The 16,509-nt window shown below is 39.9% G+C and overlaps 1 protein-coding gene across 5 annotated transcripts in view; it reads left to right on the top strand.

Moving 5' to 3' along the window:
* Nucleotides 1-16,509, top strand: part of LOC144492933 (ecto-NOX disulfide-thiol exchanger 2-like) — a 251,077-nt gene that overhangs the window by 6,964 nt on the left and 227,604 nt on the right. For 2 of the 5 annotated variants that reach the window (XM_078211597.1, XM_078211602.1), the window contains exon 2: nt 12,365-12,451. The exons of 2 other annotated variants lie outside the window; for them this stretch is intronic. The gene's annotated coding sequence lies outside the window, so the exon portion shown is untranslated. Of the gene's footprint in view, nt 1-12,364; nt 12,452-16,509 lie in introns of those variants that run through there. One more of the 5 variants, XM_078211599.1, reaches the window with a different exon arrangement.

The following is a 16,509-nucleotide window of genomic DNA, read 5'->3' on the forward strand; positions in this document are numbered from 1 at the left end:
TGTTCTTTTTGTAGCACTATGCATTCGCTGCAAAGCATGATTCTAAAATGATCTGAACTCTTCAAATATTCAGAAAAGAGTTGGAGCTTCTTGGAGTTGTTATTATATAGATGTTTGGTGCCACTTCCAAATCCAAATTGTCCAACAATTTGTAATGCTTAGCACCCTCTAACATAGTAAAATGTCACCAGGCTGCAATCTCAGCTACATTATTAAACAAGTCTCCCCTGAATTGCATCAGGGCAGATGGCCAAAAGTTTGGTTAAAGAGGATGATTTTAAGGAAGAACGATGTAGAGGGACCGAGAGGTTTATGGAGAAAATTCCAGTGCTTGGTAATGAAGACATGGCCGCCAGTGGTGGTGCTATTTAAAATTTGCAATTACCAAGAAGGTCAAAATTGGAGGAATACAGATACCTCGGAGGATTGTGGGCCTGGAGGAGTTTATAGAGATGAAGAGGCTTGAGGTCATGAATTTTAAAATTGGAACATGTTTAACCAGGATTCCATGTAGATGAACAAGGATGCTGGGTGGACAGTGTTGTTTTTATAAAAATTGTTTACGAATTATTAGTTGTACGAGATTGGTGCATATTAATATGCATGTGGCACCTTTAAGTAAAAAGGAACCTATAAAATTAAGTGAAGAATAGTGTTGTGGCGTAATTTAAGATGGCCAATTATGTTTTAACTTAAATAATGCAAAACTCACGAAGCAAGTATCTCTGAATAAGACATTTATTTTAAAAACCAAAAACACAACAAGCAGCTGCTTGGAGATCACCAAAAGGATTAAGCAGCTCTGGAATAGAGCGGCAGAACCTCTCCAATGATGCTAACATGTACGATCAAAAACCGATCAATTATAGATTTTCTTATCGATCATTCCTGCCTCATATTAGTTTAAAATCAATCGCATTCAGTATATGTACATCGGTAATAATCTGACATATTCCTCAGCCAATTGCATTTTACCATTCAGCATAATGATATTTCATTAGTCCTTTCAACCTGGACACTAACTCCCATTTTGGCTGAACTTACTTTCCTGTTGCTAAGTAACTATAGACGCTCATCATAAAGGTCAGAGTGTACATTCCCACAAGCTCACTGCCAAGTTGAACAGACATGTGATCCTGCATCCAGGTGCATATCTATTCTGTCTGGGCAATGAATGTTCCTATTCATAAAGTTTCAAAATATGTTCCTTCACCAGGGACTGTCTGATAAGAATTCTGCTAACTGCTAGAGTTCCCAGGCTTTTAGTTCTGAACTCTTCACATTTACCATCATCCTTTATGGTAACCTGCTCTTGGCTGAAGTGAATAATGATTCATACAATACTTAAAATACATTTTAAAATACATTTAATAGTTTAAAATTGTAATTACTTGCTTGATTCTCTTAGTTGCATTTATACATGTGTAAACCATTTGTCTCATTAACTTATTAACCTTTGTTTCAAGAATCATTTAACTTTTTACTGGTAATAGTGTCGGTGCCTTTTGTATTCTGTCTAAAACCTTAGTAGCTGATTAATAACTTCCGCCTTCAAATAGGTTTTAGTTTTACTTATTCTTGAGACATGGCCTTTATTGCAAAGGAATTTCAACTTGGGCATTGGTGAGACCACACCTAGAGTACTGTATACTCTTATTTAAGGATATATTTGCATTGGAAGCAGTTCAAAGAAGCTTCACTCGGCTGATACCTGTAATGATGGAGTTACCTTATGAAGAATGGTTGAGCTGGTTGGGCCCATGCTCATTAGAGTTTAGAGGTGATCTTATTGAAACATATGCGTTGAAAGCAATTCTACCTTGGACAATGTGAAGGTGTGATTTCTGCATTGTGAGGCATTGAGATCATTGTTTCTAGCTGAGTGGAAAAGAATGGCCTTTAATGGGTGATGTATAATCATTCATTTTTCGGTTTGAATGCTCATTCACAGGTTCTCAGCTGTAAAATCAGAAGTTTATAGTTTTCCTTCATAATTTTCCTTTCCTTGGCTGCTTTTCAGTTTGGCATGTTCTCATTTTAATTTCTAGTTTCTCGACCACGTTTTGAACTGATACACTGGTGTGTGGTATTAATTTCGTTAAGGAACTCTTGCTTGTGCTTCGAAATATTTATGTATTTTAGTATTTTTAAACTAATTTCTGAGCACAATTATTGGTTTATAATACTTGTTGCTCTGTTTAACTTCAAGGGAGACCACAATCACTTCTGCTTTTTAAGAGTTCATCATTTAGGGTTCTGATTGGGGTAGCCTAGTACTGTGAATTCTTGCTTACGTTTCAACTTGCCACATAACATTACATTCAAAGCACCACTTAATGTTTTTAAAAATAAATTATTTCATGGGATGTGGGCATCGCTGGCTAGGCCAGCATTTATTGCCCATCTTTAATTTCCCTTGAGAAATTTTGTCCTTCTAGGTGGCGGAGGCTGTGAGTTTGGAAGGTGCTGTCAAAGGAGCTTTGATTGTCGTGCATCTTGTAGATGATGCACAGTGTTGCCATTGTGTGTTAGTAATGGAGGGAATGAATATTGAAGGTGGTGGATGAGGTGCCAATCAAGATACTTTGTCTTGGATGATGTCAGGCCCTCTGCATGGTGGCACAGTGATTAGCAGTGCTCCAGAGCCCTGGGTTCAATTCCGGTTTTGGATGACTGTCTGTGTGAAGTTTGCATATTCTCCCCATGTCTGTGGGTTTTCTCCAAGTGCTCCAGTTTGTCCAAAGATGTGTGGGTTAAGTTGATTGGACATGCTAAATTGTCCCTTAGTGTCCAAGATGTGAAGATTAGATGGATTGGCCATGGGAAATGCATGGGGTTGGGGGATAGCGGGCCTGGGTAAGATGTTCTGTAGGAGTGTTATTACAGACTTGTTGGTCCAAATGGCCTCTTCTGCACTGCAGGGATTCTATGATTGTATCTTGAATGTTGGAGCTGCACGCATCCAGGCAAAAGTAAAGCATTCCAACACACTCGTGATTAATACCTTGTAAATGGTGGACAGGCTTTTGGGAGTCAGGTGGTGAGTTGCTTGATGCTGAACTCACCTGTTCTTGTAGCCATAGTATTTAAATGGCTAATCCAGTCAATTTCTGGCCAGTGGTAACCGCTAGGATGTTGATGGTGGGGGATTTAGTGATGGTAATGCCATTGTTTGGGAGTTGGAGTGTAGGAATTCTTGTACCATTCACTGTCCTTAATAGATATAGGTTTTGTTCTTTTAAAAGTGCATTTGGCATAAGACATTTTTCAGCAATTCACTGCTAATGTTACACTCTAGACAAATGATTATTAACTCCTGTCTCCTATGCTCTCCACCCTTGTCTCAAACACCAGTGCAACAAGCTCGTGGAGTTGTTCATATCCTGGCCATACTCTTCCACCTTCCTCCATTGGGAGAAAGATGCAAAAGTCTGAGGACACATACCAACTGACTCAAGAACAGCTTCTTCCATCAGACCTTTGAATGGACCTACCTCGTATTAAGTTGATCTTTCTCTACACTTTAGCTATGACTGTAAGACTACATTCTGCACTCTCCTTTCCTTCTCTATGTACGGTCTGCTTTGTCTGTGTAGCACGCAAGAAACAATACTTCTCACTGTATACTAATACATGTGACAATCAATCAGATCAAAGAATCGAAACCACCAAACAGTTGTCTACTTTGTATTGCCTCCTCTCCAGTTTCGAGCCCACCCTAGCAACCTCCATTTTTCTGAAGATATTTCTTTGCGTTTATGTGCATTTTGAGTGAAAGTTATTATTTGAAGCCTTCAGATAGGTTTCCATAGAGATCAATAATTCTTAAGGAAGGTTGGGTATTCTGACTGGATCCAAATTCTCTCTCGAGGCTATTAGTGATTTACCCCTTCTGTTGGGTATTCTATATATAGCATATCTCTGGGTTAATTTGTTGTAAGGTATGAACTGCTACTAATTTGAATTACAACAACAATCAAATCAGTGTTTCCTTTGAGAGGGAATCTTTTGAATATTTGTAGACGATGAGAGATACAAATTCAAAATTGAAGAACAAGTTTCCAACGTGTTTTGTGTGTAGTTTGTGTCTGTTTTATAGTTACTTTTGAAAAAAGACATAGTTAAAATCAAAATAATAATCAAACACAGTAGGGTTTGGGAGATTGAGTCTCATTTTATAATACCTTGCTCTCTCTGCCCATGTATCAGTGCTGCAACACCGTATGACTTCCTATTTATGCTAGAGTAGATAGTTTGCAGTGTAATCCCTCAGTGCAGATAATGCATTTAATATTGCAGCAAGGGTACACTCAAAACCTCAATTAATAAAGTTACAAGAAAAAATAACGATTGCAGATGCGTTCTCACCTGATTATTTGGCTCAATTTTACTGCTGTATTTGCAGAGTTATAACAACTTTCATTTAACTATAATAAGGCAGTGTTTTGCATGAACATAATCCAATTACAAAAATAAAAGATTAATTTTTGATTGTATTTGCACAGTTGATCTATTTTAATTTAGAGAATCTAGCTTAAGTTTTCACTACACTGTAAATGTATTAATCAAATGAGCAGATTCATTATTTGTTCGTAAATCTTCTTTCTCATTTACATTTTTATTGCTTTTTTTCTGCATGGTTAGTGTTATGTATTTGTATTAATCCATATTAGCTTACTGAAGCTGAAGTTGTATTAATGTATTCATATACTCATCAAAAGTCCCTAGGTGTGGAAAATGGGCAGAGAAGAAGCAGCCATGTAAGAAAACACCTGTAAATAAAGCCTTGTTGTTTTTAACCCTCTCCTTCCCTAGTGTCATTCTCCAATGTGCAACAGGTAGCCTTAGTGAATGGATGTATTTGGTAACTTTTATTAAAGCTACTTTGTGGAACCATGGCTTCCAATTTTGAAAATTAACAATCGAAGAAGTGAGGTTTTTAAAAATTTCCAATGACCAAGAAAACGATTAAACTTAGAAATGAATGAAAAAAAGTGAACAAAAAAGAGAAATAATGAAATGGAATTTGTATACAGACAGGAAGAAAAGAAAACTGAGTTAAGGACAAACAAGGGAAGCAGAAATTAGATCACGAGTATTCCTATTCCTACGTAATATTCTATATGGAGTGTGTAGAACTAACATTTATATCTTGAATTCCTCACAAAGCAAGCTTGCCATCTCGACCACATCACCAGGGATGGCACAGGGGCAGATAAGGCAGCTTTAAGGTAATCTTATTGGTTGAAGATGGAGGTGAATCCTTTTGTAGAGAGGATATTTTCGGGAATATTTTGCGGAACTGACTCTTCAGGGTATTTGCGTGGAATGTCTTTAGAGCTTGGTAATATTGCTTGGAAACTTTATTGTGTTCTTTGAGTTATCCACCTGTTTTCCAAAGTAATCCATGATAAGAGAAATTCCAATATTTTAACCTATAAGCTTGAGTGGAAACGTTCTGAGCCATACTTCTATACAGGATTGTTTAGGCATTCAGACCATTTCATCTATGCTGTATCTCTGAAAGAATTATTCAGTTAGTCCTATTCCCTGCCTATTCAAAACAAAATACACTTTTTCACATGTTTCCTTATTATGGTTTCCACGACTGTTTCTAGTTAAATATTCCATGTCTTAATGGCTCGCAACTACAAATTGTTCTCCTAACATGTCCCTTTATTCTTTTGGTGGTGACCTGAAACTTATGTTTTATTTGCTGTTTCATTAATTAGTGGAAATAGTGTTTTATGACTTTCTTCATCGAAGTCCCTCTGAATTAATTTCACCTTTTAATGCTTAATTTTTTCTCTCTCTCCATGGAGAACCTTGTTTCTCTAGTTTCTTCTATCTAAAGCATTGTCTCTGGTGTCACAGCAGGACTTCATAAATTAAAGGACCCAGAATTGGTAATATAGGCCTGGATTTTGCTAGGAGTAGAGGGAATTGGCAGCGAACTTTAGTGTTCACTGTTGCCCCTCCAACATCAGGATGTTGCATATGCTAATTTGTGAAAAAATTCCTGCTGTTGCAGTTTGCCACTTGGCCCTGACGCAAAAGGCTAAGGGAATTTGGCATGTCCACCATGTCTCTCTCCAACATTTACAGATGCACCACTGCTTGGAATGACTCCTCCTTATACCAAGACCACAAGAAACTACAAAGAGTTGTGAACGTAGCCCAGTCCATCACACAAACAAGCCTCCCATCCATTGATTCTGTCTACACTTCCCGCTACCACGGAAAAGCAGCCAGCATAATCAAGGACACCACGCACCCCAGATATACTCTCTTCCACCTTCTTCCTTCAGGAAAAAGATACAAAAGTCTGAGAATACGGACCAACTGACTCAAGAACAGTTTATTCCCAGCTGCCATCAGCCATTTGAATGGACCTATATATTAAGCTAATCTTTATTTACATTCTATCTGTAGCTGCAGTGCTATATTCTGCACACTCTCCTTCTCCCCTATATACTCTGAGCAGTATGTTTTGTCTAAAGCGCGCAAGAAACAATATATGTATCCGAATTCATGTGACCATGATAAATCAAATCAAAGGTGGTGTTCTGGATTTTCACACAGCCAGCAATCATGCAATCAGCAAGAGCTTCAATTTTCCTGCTCTCTCATTGCTGTTAGAAACCCCGATGGAAAGGTGCGCCTTGTTCAATCAAGTGTACTGTTTCTAACAATGTAACTAATCAAATTTAAACAATAGAATTGTCCTGAAAATATGATTTTATGTTCAGAGTACTGCTAAATGATTAGTATACTTTAAGCTAATATAATTTTTTTTAAAATCATAATATTTTACCATCTGCCTTCACCCCATTTGTGTATCCTAAACTTAACTTTTTTTACATTGAACAAATTAAATGGTTTTTTGTTACCTGTTTGTAGGTTTGTGAAAATTCTTTAATGAGATTGGCTGTTTGGACAGCTTAATGACATCACTGCTCCATGCTGTGAATGCCAGTAAAAAATGCTGCAATCAGTGACAGTATCACTGCGCTAGAGGTGAAATTCCACCCCCCCCCCCCCCCCCCCCACTGCTGCCTAAGCAATTTTTTGTATGTTTTGTGTTGTCTCTTTGATTTGTACTCTGTGCCAGCGTGTGAAATTCAGTGTTTATTTTAGAAGACGATCAAATCATATATTAAATAAATATTTCAAAAAATAAGTTTTCTTTATTCTTCCTCATAATGGTCCTATCACTTAGCCCTGGAGGATACCAGTGTCTATATAGCTAACGTTCTCTTTTCTTTCAGTGACTCAATTTCATAAAGAAAGCTTGTTCAAACACCTTGCTCTTTGCAAATTTCTGATGATTATCCCTTTTAACTCTTTTGTCTTGTTTATGGTCAGTCGTAACTTAACTCACTATTAATATTGGACTGGTTGTAGGATTTTTTTAAGGCTGCAATTCGTAGCCTTTGCTCTATCAAACCAACAAGGGACTCTTGTGATAACTTTGCATTCTTATCTTGAATTCTGTCCATCTTTAATTCCTTAGTCATGACAAGAGTTAGACACTGCACTTTAATCGGTCACTTGAAATGATCAGTGACAGAATTTTTGGAGGTCATGAAGCTGGATATCATAAGTTTGAACAACCAGAGTTTCAAATGTGCAGCAACAAACTCTGTAAACCGCAGCCACGTTCTCACGTCTCATTCTCTCTCACGCGCATGCACTCACACACTCTTCTTTCTGACACTCTCATCTGTCTTTCTCTGTCTCTCTCACACACTGTCACCCCTCTGAAGCTCCTTTTGCTTCCTTTTGTTTCTCTGTGGTCGCTATCTGTCTAACTGCTGTCCGTTCAACTTCACTCTTGCTCTTGACTGGGAATTTGCTGCTATTTCCAGCTTGTCTAATCAGAGCCAGCTTCTCGATGCATTGCTGCTGCTAGGCTGACTAGTCAGCCTATCAGTAGCCAATGCAGTGTGAAAGCCACCTTTGACTGGACACACTGAAAGGAGAGCTTCTTAAAAAATTTAGAGCAGCTGGCAGTTCCCTACGGAATCCTGTTTGGGGAAACACTGGGTTAGATCATTGCCATCATTCAGTTTTATGAGACTGTTCTTGGGTGAATTCACTTTATACTAACCAATGCATCTCCTACAATAGCTTCTTTTTGCACTCATACATTGTCACTCTGCGGTCCAAATGTGATGTTGCTGAGAGTAGGCTTCTCCATTTCTTTATCTACATGCAACTCCTTGATAGCATTATCCCTTGGCAAAGATCAGTTTTGATATGTGTGCTGATAACAGTTCTGGACTGCCAAAGTGCTCTTTTAGACTACTTGTACTGCATTTAATCAAGAGTTGCCATCTTTGTTCACTAATGCAGTCTTTAATGCCCTCCGTTACTCCATCCCCTTCCTGGCTGAACCAGACAGCACACAATGTTAACATTCTGTTAAATCTGAACTGAGATGTAAACCGCATATCCTATCCTTTTTCTGAGATTAGTTCGCACAAGGGAGGTATTGATGGTGTCACCAGGGACCCAGGTTTATGCTCTGGGAACACGGCTCAAATCCCACTGTGGCAGCTGGTGAAATTTAAATTCAATTAATAAATCTGGAATTAAAAGCTGGTGTAATATTTGTCACAAAATGATTGTTATAAAAACCCATCTGGTTCGCTAACGTCTTTTAGGGAGCTAAATCTGTCTTTACCTGGTCTGGCCCACAAATGACTCCAAACTTACAGCAAAGTAGTTGATTCTTAAATGGCCAAGTAAGACATTCAATTGTATCAAACTGCTACAAAATCTAAAAGGGAAAATGAAACCGGACGGAGCACCGAGTATTGAGCGAGGCATCAGAAACGACAATGGCAAACCCAGCCCTCCTTGCAAAGTCATCCTTGCTAGCATCTGGGGTCTTGTGTCAAAATTGGGAGAGCTGTCCCACACTGGTCAACCTGATATAGTCATACTCTTGGAATCATACTTTACACACACTGTTCCAGGCACCACCATCACTATCCCTGGGCATGTCTTGTTCCACTGTCAGGACAGACCAGAGGCGGTGGCATTATAGCATACATTCGGAAGGGAGTTGCCCTGCAAATCAGTAGTCCTCCACTTGGACGTCACTTGGAGGAATCATTGAAAGTGGGTGAGAATGGTCTGAGTGGAGGGAGTTCAATGTCGTCACGAAGAGTGGTTTGGAAGTAACACCATTGGCTGAACTGGCTAATTTCTAAAGGACACAGCTGCTAGACTGGGGCTTTCGATAGATGATGAGGGAAAAACCCACTCAAACTTGCCCTCACCAACCTTCTTGCTGCAGATGCATCTGTCTATGACATTATTAGTAGGAGTGACCACTGCACAGTTCTTGTGGCAACCAAGTCCTGTCTTCACATTGAGGATATCCTTCATTATGTAGTGTAGCACTACCACCATGCTAAATGGATAGATTTTGAACAGATTTAGCAATTCAACTGGGCAGCCATGAAGTGGCTGGGCAGCTGTGATCTTCAGCAGCAGCAAAATTACATGCAAACACATTCTGAAACCTCATGGCCCAACATATCCCCATTCTACCATTACCATAAAGCTGGGGATCAATCCTGGCTCAATGAAGAGTGCAGAGGGCACACAGGATCTTCACCAGCCATACCTAAATATGGGGTATCAACCTGGTGAAGATACAAAATGGGACTATTTGTATGTCAGATTACAGAAGCGGAGTACAGCGGATAGAGCTAACCAAAGGGTCAAATGCATGCTCTGAAATCCTGCCACATCCATCCTTCAATGGTGGTGGGCAGTTCAACAGCTCACTGGAGCAGGAGGCGGTGCCACAAATGTCCCCATCCTCAATGATGAGGTAGGCCAGTGCATCAGTGCAAAAGATGAGACTTGAGCATTTGTAGCCATCCTCAGCCGTAAGTGCCAAGTGGATAATCCATCTTGGCCTCCTCTGGAGGTCCCCAGCATCACAGATGCCAGCCTTCAGCCTATTTGGTTCACTTTGTGATATCAAGAAATAACTGAAGGTTCCAATACTGCAAAGTCTCTGGGCCCTGGCAATAGTACTGAAGATTTGTACCCCTTTAACTTGCTGCGCTCCTAGCCAAGCTGTTCCAGCACATTTATAAAACTAGCATCTTCCTGGCAATGTGAAAACATCAAAACTAAGGCCAAATCCAACTTGGCCAATTACCAACCTATAAGTCAGTCCTCTATCGTTAGCAAAGTGATAAAGTGTGATCAACAGTGGTATAAAGTGGCACTACTCAACAATAACCTGCTCACTGATGCTTAGTATGGGTACTGCCAGGGCAACTCGACTCCAGATTTCCTCTCAGCCTTGGTCCAAACAAAAGAGCTGAACCTGAAAGGTGAGGTGAGAGTGACTGCCCTTGGTGTCAAGTTAGCATTTGACCAAATGTGGCATCTAGGAGCCCTGGCAAAACTGAAGTAAGTAGGGATGAAGGCTAAAGTGCTCCACTGGTTGGAGTTATATCTAGCACAAAGGAAGGTGGTTGTGGTTATTGGAGGTCAGTCATCTCATTCCTGGGGCATTGCTGCAGGAATTCCTCAGGGTAGAATCCTGGACCCAACTATTCGTCAATGGCCTTTCCTCCATTGAGGTCAGAAGTGGGGAAGTTCACAGATGATTGCTCAAGCTTCAGCACCAGTTGTGACTCCTCGGATATTGAAGTAGTCCATGTCCATTTGCAGCAAGACCCGAACAATATCCAGACTTGGGCTGATAAGTTGTAAGTAACATTGCACCACAAAGTGTCTGTCAGTGACACCCTCCTATTGGAGGGAATCTAACCAACTCTGACTTTTAGTGACATTACTGTTGTTGAATCCCACACTGTCAGGATCCTGGGGTTCCTGTTGCCCAGGAATCAAACTGTACAAACCACATAAATACTGTGGCTACAAGAGCAGGTCAGAAGCTGGCCACTTTGTGGAGCATAACTCACCTATTGACACTCAAGCTTGTACTCCATTCACAAGGCACAGGTCAGGAGAATAATGAAGCACTCCATTTGCCTGGATGAGTGCATCTCCAGCAACTCCTGGTCTCTAACCAGGATAAAGCATTATTCACTACGTTCAACACTCACTCTTTCCTCACCAGGTTCAACACTCCATTCTTTCCTTCAAAGATCCCAGGTATCAGATTGAGTGGACTTTCTCTGAACTGCCTTTAACACATTTATGTCCTTTCTTAAATCCGGAGACCAAAGAGGGGAGGGGGTTATTGAGTGGGGGAAGGGATTAGGTGAGGGGAGCACATGCGCAAAGGGACTTCGGGGTGAGAGGGGGCACGTGGGGCTCACATGCGTGAAAGGGCTGTGGGAGGGTAGGGGGAAGTGAACTTGCATTTTGTTTAATTAAATTCGTATGTTTCAAAATACTAGGATGGTGCTTTGATGTCTGGGAGGTGGTGCTTTGCATTTAAAAGTTTTCTGTTAGATCTAGGTTAGGGCAAAAAGACTCCCAGCAGAAAGTGATTTGTCATATTTGCCACATAACTTGTGGCATAGCTTGTTGTTCAGAGATTGTATCTAACAAGATGCTCTTGTTGTAAATCATTTTGTGTTACAAGCCTTCATGTAATACGTATGTTGCACCCATCACTCATACTTCTTGGTCTTTCAATTTCAGCATTCTGGCTTGTAAAATAAAACATTTTGAGCATGTTGATGTAAGCAGTATGAATGGCTTGTATAGATGTTGCCAATTCTAGATATCAGACTGTTGGAAGAATGTCAAGGTTTTGGGTGCAGATTAAATTTACTAGAATAGTGCTGGGGATGAAGGGCTTTCAGTTTGTTTCTCCAGATCAGAGAAGGTTACCAGGAGATTTAGTCCAAGATATTCAAAGTCATGAAAGCTTTTGATAGTGAGTAAGGAGAAACTGTTGCGGCAGAAGGGTCAGTAACGGTAAGAAACAGTTTTAAGATGATTGCAAATAAACCTTATAGTACCAGATCATAATCTGGAATTGTCTGAAAGGAAAGTCGAAATAGATTAACTTTCAAGGAAACTTAGATAAACACGAGCTGAGGAGATTTTTGCAGATCTGTGAGAAAAGAACAAGGTGCAGTAGGGGGGCAGGATTCTCTGGTCTTGTCTGTGGTGAGGTCCATTGCGATCCGGAACCTGGAATTTTTTAAAGGATGTTTTTTCAAAATACATTTGTGACTTGTTTGATTTAGAATGTTGTTTTTGAAAATTATTGATTGTCTCAGCTGCTGTGGTACAATTTGTCACAATTGTCAGACTGTGAGCAGGATGTTCAGAGGAGGTTGTTGGATATAGATTTTCCTGAAGCCTTCTCAGTGAGATGGAGGCTCTTAGTAAAATTATTTCTTTTTTTCAGTTTTGTACAGAGCATCAATCACGCAGGGAAAAGCCTCGAGGAGGAGCTGCGTAATTGTAATAATGTTGCATTAACACTATGACGGAGGTATGTGCTTTATTGAATACCAGCTTTATTTATCCTGAGACTGTGCACCCTGTATTCTAGATGCGTTAGCTGGGGACACCACCCCTCAAAGATTCCATCCAAATATATGACGTACAAAAGATTTTTTTCATTCAGATCATGCATAGTTGACAAATTTTAAACATTTTCAGTCTTAACCTGTTGGACTTTAACCTGGTGTTGTTAAAACTCTTACTGTTTTTGGTCTTGCCAATGGGTGTAAAGTTCATGCATCAACAGGCATGTTAGGCTGGTTTTCTGTCCGTTGAAAATAAATAGGTGAAAGGTTAGCCTAATTTAATTTTCAAAAACATGGCAAACATATCAAGGAAGTGTTATTTTGACAAAAATTAATATCCATTCACCATTGAATCATCTTTGGACACTGCAGTTTGGCATCTTGTTGTCATACACACCTTAAAAAAAAAAGTCACCTTTATTGGAAGATTGCTCACCATTTCTGTCTTGTTTTCATTTGCAGTTCACATTTTTATAAGGTACATGTTATTGTGGCTGTATATTTCCAATATTACTTTGGCGGCAGGGGGGGATTTGGAAATGCTGTACATTGTTTATGACTGCTCAATTTGAGATATTCCAGGCTCTTGGCATGTTTACTGCCAATTATTCCTCAGGTTAATTTTTGCAAAACAGGCCAGTGTATTAAAATCTGCAGCAAATATTCTTTTTATAACAGACATATTTCACAATGTCAGAAGACATGGTCTGCTTTCCTGTCCAGTTAAAGCTCTGGTTGATGCAAGGTTCAACATTACTGATTTGATGAATGCATTAGTTCGTTTTTGTATGAACGTGCACACCACTCAGTGATGGATTAGTTTTTATCCATGGCTGTGTAGTTAGCAATATTGTTTAACTCCAGCTAATGGAAATAATTTATGAAAAATGTGAAGTGTAACAGCCTCTTAAACGTGTGTTCCAAGAATGGACTGGCTAGGCCCTGTGGCCTGTATGTACATAGAACATAGAACATTACAGCGCAGTACAGGCCCTTCGGCCCTCGATGTTGCGCCGACCAGTGGAACCAATCTAAAGCCCCTCTAATCTACACTATTTCAATATCATCCATATGTTTATCCAATAACCATTTGAATGCTCTTAATGTTGACGAGTCCACTACTGCTGCAGGCCGGGCATTCCACGCCCTTACTACGCTCTGAGTAAAGAACCTACCTCTAACATCTGTCCTATATCCCTCAACCCTCAATTTAAAGCTATGTCCCCTCGTGCTAGCCAACACCATCCGAGGAAAAAGGCTCTCACTGTCCACCCTATCTAATCCTCTGATCATCTTGTATGCCTCTATTAAGTCACCTCTTAACCTTCTTCTCTCTAACGAAAACAACCTCAAGCCCCTCAGCCTTTCCTCATACGATTTTCCCACCATACCAGGCAACATCCTGGTAAATCTCCTCTGCACCCTTTCCAACACTTCCACATCTTTCCTATAATGCGGCGACCAGAACTGTACGCAATACTCCAAATGCGGCCACACCAGAGTTTTGTACAGTTGCAGCATGACCTCCTGGCTCCGAAACTCAATCCCTCTACCAATAAAAGCTAACACACCGTACGCCGCCTTAACAACCCTATCAACCTGGGTGCCAACTTTCAGGGATCTATGCACATGGACACCCAGATCCCTCTGTTCATCCACACTACCAAGTATCTTACCATTAGCCCAATACTCTGTATTCCTGTTACTCCTTCCAAAGTGAATCACCTCTCACTTTTCCACATTAAACTCCATTTGCCACCTCTCAGCCCAGCTCTGCAGCTTATCTATGTCCCTCTGTAACCTGCCACTTCCCTCCACACTGTCTACAACTCCACCGACTTTAGTGTCATCCGCAAATTTACTAATCCATCCTTCTACGCCCTCATCCAGGTCATTAATAAAAATGACAAACAGCAGTGGCCCAAAACAGATCCCTGCGGCACACCACTGGTAACTGAACTCCAGGATGAATATTTCCCATCAACCACCACCCTTTGTTTTTTTACAGCTAGCCAATTCTTGATCCAGACCACTAAATCACCCTCAATCCCATGTGTCCGTATTTTCTGCACAAGCTTACCATGGGGAACCTTATCAAACGCTTTGCTGAAATCCATATACACCACATCAACCGCTTTACCCTCATCCACCTCTTTGGTCACCTTCTCAAAGAACTCAATAAGGTTTGTGAGGCACAACCTACCCTTCACAAAACCGTGCTGACTATCCCTAATCAAATTATTCCTTTCTGGGTGATTATAAATCCTATCTCTTATAATCCTTTCCAATACTTTGCCCACAACAGAAGTAAGGCTCACCGGTCTATAATTACCAGGGTTGTCCCTACTCCCCTTCTTGAACAAGGGGACAACATTTGCTATCCTCCAGTCTTCTGGCACTGTTCCTGTAGACAATTACTACATAAAGATCAAAGCCAAAGGCTCTACAATCTCCTCTCTAGCCTCCCAGAGAATCCCAGGATAAATCCCACCCGGCCCAGGGGACTTATCTATTTTTACCCTTTCCAGAATTGCTAACACCTCCTCCTTATGAACATCAATCCCATCCAGTCCAACAGCCTGCATCTCAGTTCTCCCCTCGACAACACTGTCCCTCTCCAGTGTGAATACCGATGAAAAATATTCATTTAGTGCCCCTCCTATCTCTTCAGACTCCACGCACAACTTCCCACTACTGTCCTTGACTGGCCCTAATCTTTTACTCCTGACATACCTATAGATTTCTTTTACTCCTAACATACCTATAGATTTTTCTGTTCTATATATTTTGCAGGATTGCCTTAAGTTACGCAAGAACATTGCCATATTAAATCCCCTTTAGAGGGTACCGCACCAGAATAGTTTTCTAATCATAACCAGGTCCACTGCAAAACCCATGGTGCGAAATTTTGTGGTCAGCTGTGAAAGAATGGTGTCCACCTTTCACTACGCTTAAGCTCTGCAGAGGGTGGGGTTTTGCACTGGAACCTGCTGCAATTAGGAAACCATTTTGGTGCAGTCCACTGAATGGAGGCTTTGGGACCTATGTGAACATGCCACTCAACTGTGAATCTTAACCAATCCAATTAAAGAATTGTTATTGAGTATCATGGAGTTGAAGCATGAAGCATCGTTTATTCAATGTAAATCATGTGCAGCAAGCAAAATAAAGATAAGAGTAAGGGGTATGAGATTAAATTATTTATATTTTGAAAAATCTGTATCAATACACTTCCTTCAACATTTGTAAAGTTAATTTCACTCCAGAGAGGTTGTTTGGAAGTAGTTAATTATCATGCTATTAAAACCTTCTTGTACTGCAATAGACAAGCCATTTGTTTTCTGTAAAGTCAGTGTCTATCGTGTAAGTTCGAAACTTCTTGCTTTTCATTTCTTTCAATGCTTAGTTTTTTGTCAAGGTACCAGTATAACAAAGCTTCAGGAAGAGCTGGGCAACTCTGCTAATAACTTCCTGATTTCGATGTTAATTGCAAATGTGCGATCACTGGAATTTGCTTTTTGATTTACATTTTAAAAATGATGAACAGTGAGCCTCACTGTTATTTTTACTGGCTGTAGTGTTTAGATATATTATTATGCTAAAATAGGATTTTTTATATTATGAGAAAGCAAACTGATATATTTCTCCAATTTTTAAAAAAATCAGACGGAGGTTGAACTGTTAATGTGTCTTCTGAGCTGGAAGTAGGAATGAAGAAAATAACTAAAAAGGGGGGAAATAAATAAAATAAATTATGGCGACCAAAAATATTGACATTTATCTATGTATTGATTATTGTTTTCACAGGGCCACAATAATCAAAACTAAAGGTTTTTGAAGCCCTTGTCCACTTATTAAAAAACCCAACAACTTAAAAAGATGAAATGAAATGACCCAATGTGTAGTTCTGAAGTGTCGCAATAAAATGTGATATATGCCCATTATATTTGGAATTCATGTCAATGTTGGCAAACAAAATATTGCAACCTACCATTTGCTGAACAATGTAAGTTCTTAGTCC

The sequence above is a fragment of the Mustelus asterias genome, chromosome 4, assembly GCF_964213995.1.
Source record: "Mustelus asterias chromosome 4, sMusAst1.hap1.1, whole genome shotgun sequence".
Taxonomy (NCBI): Eukaryota; Metazoa; Chordata; class Chondrichthyes; order Carcharhiniformes; family Triakidae; genus Mustelus; species Mustelus asterias.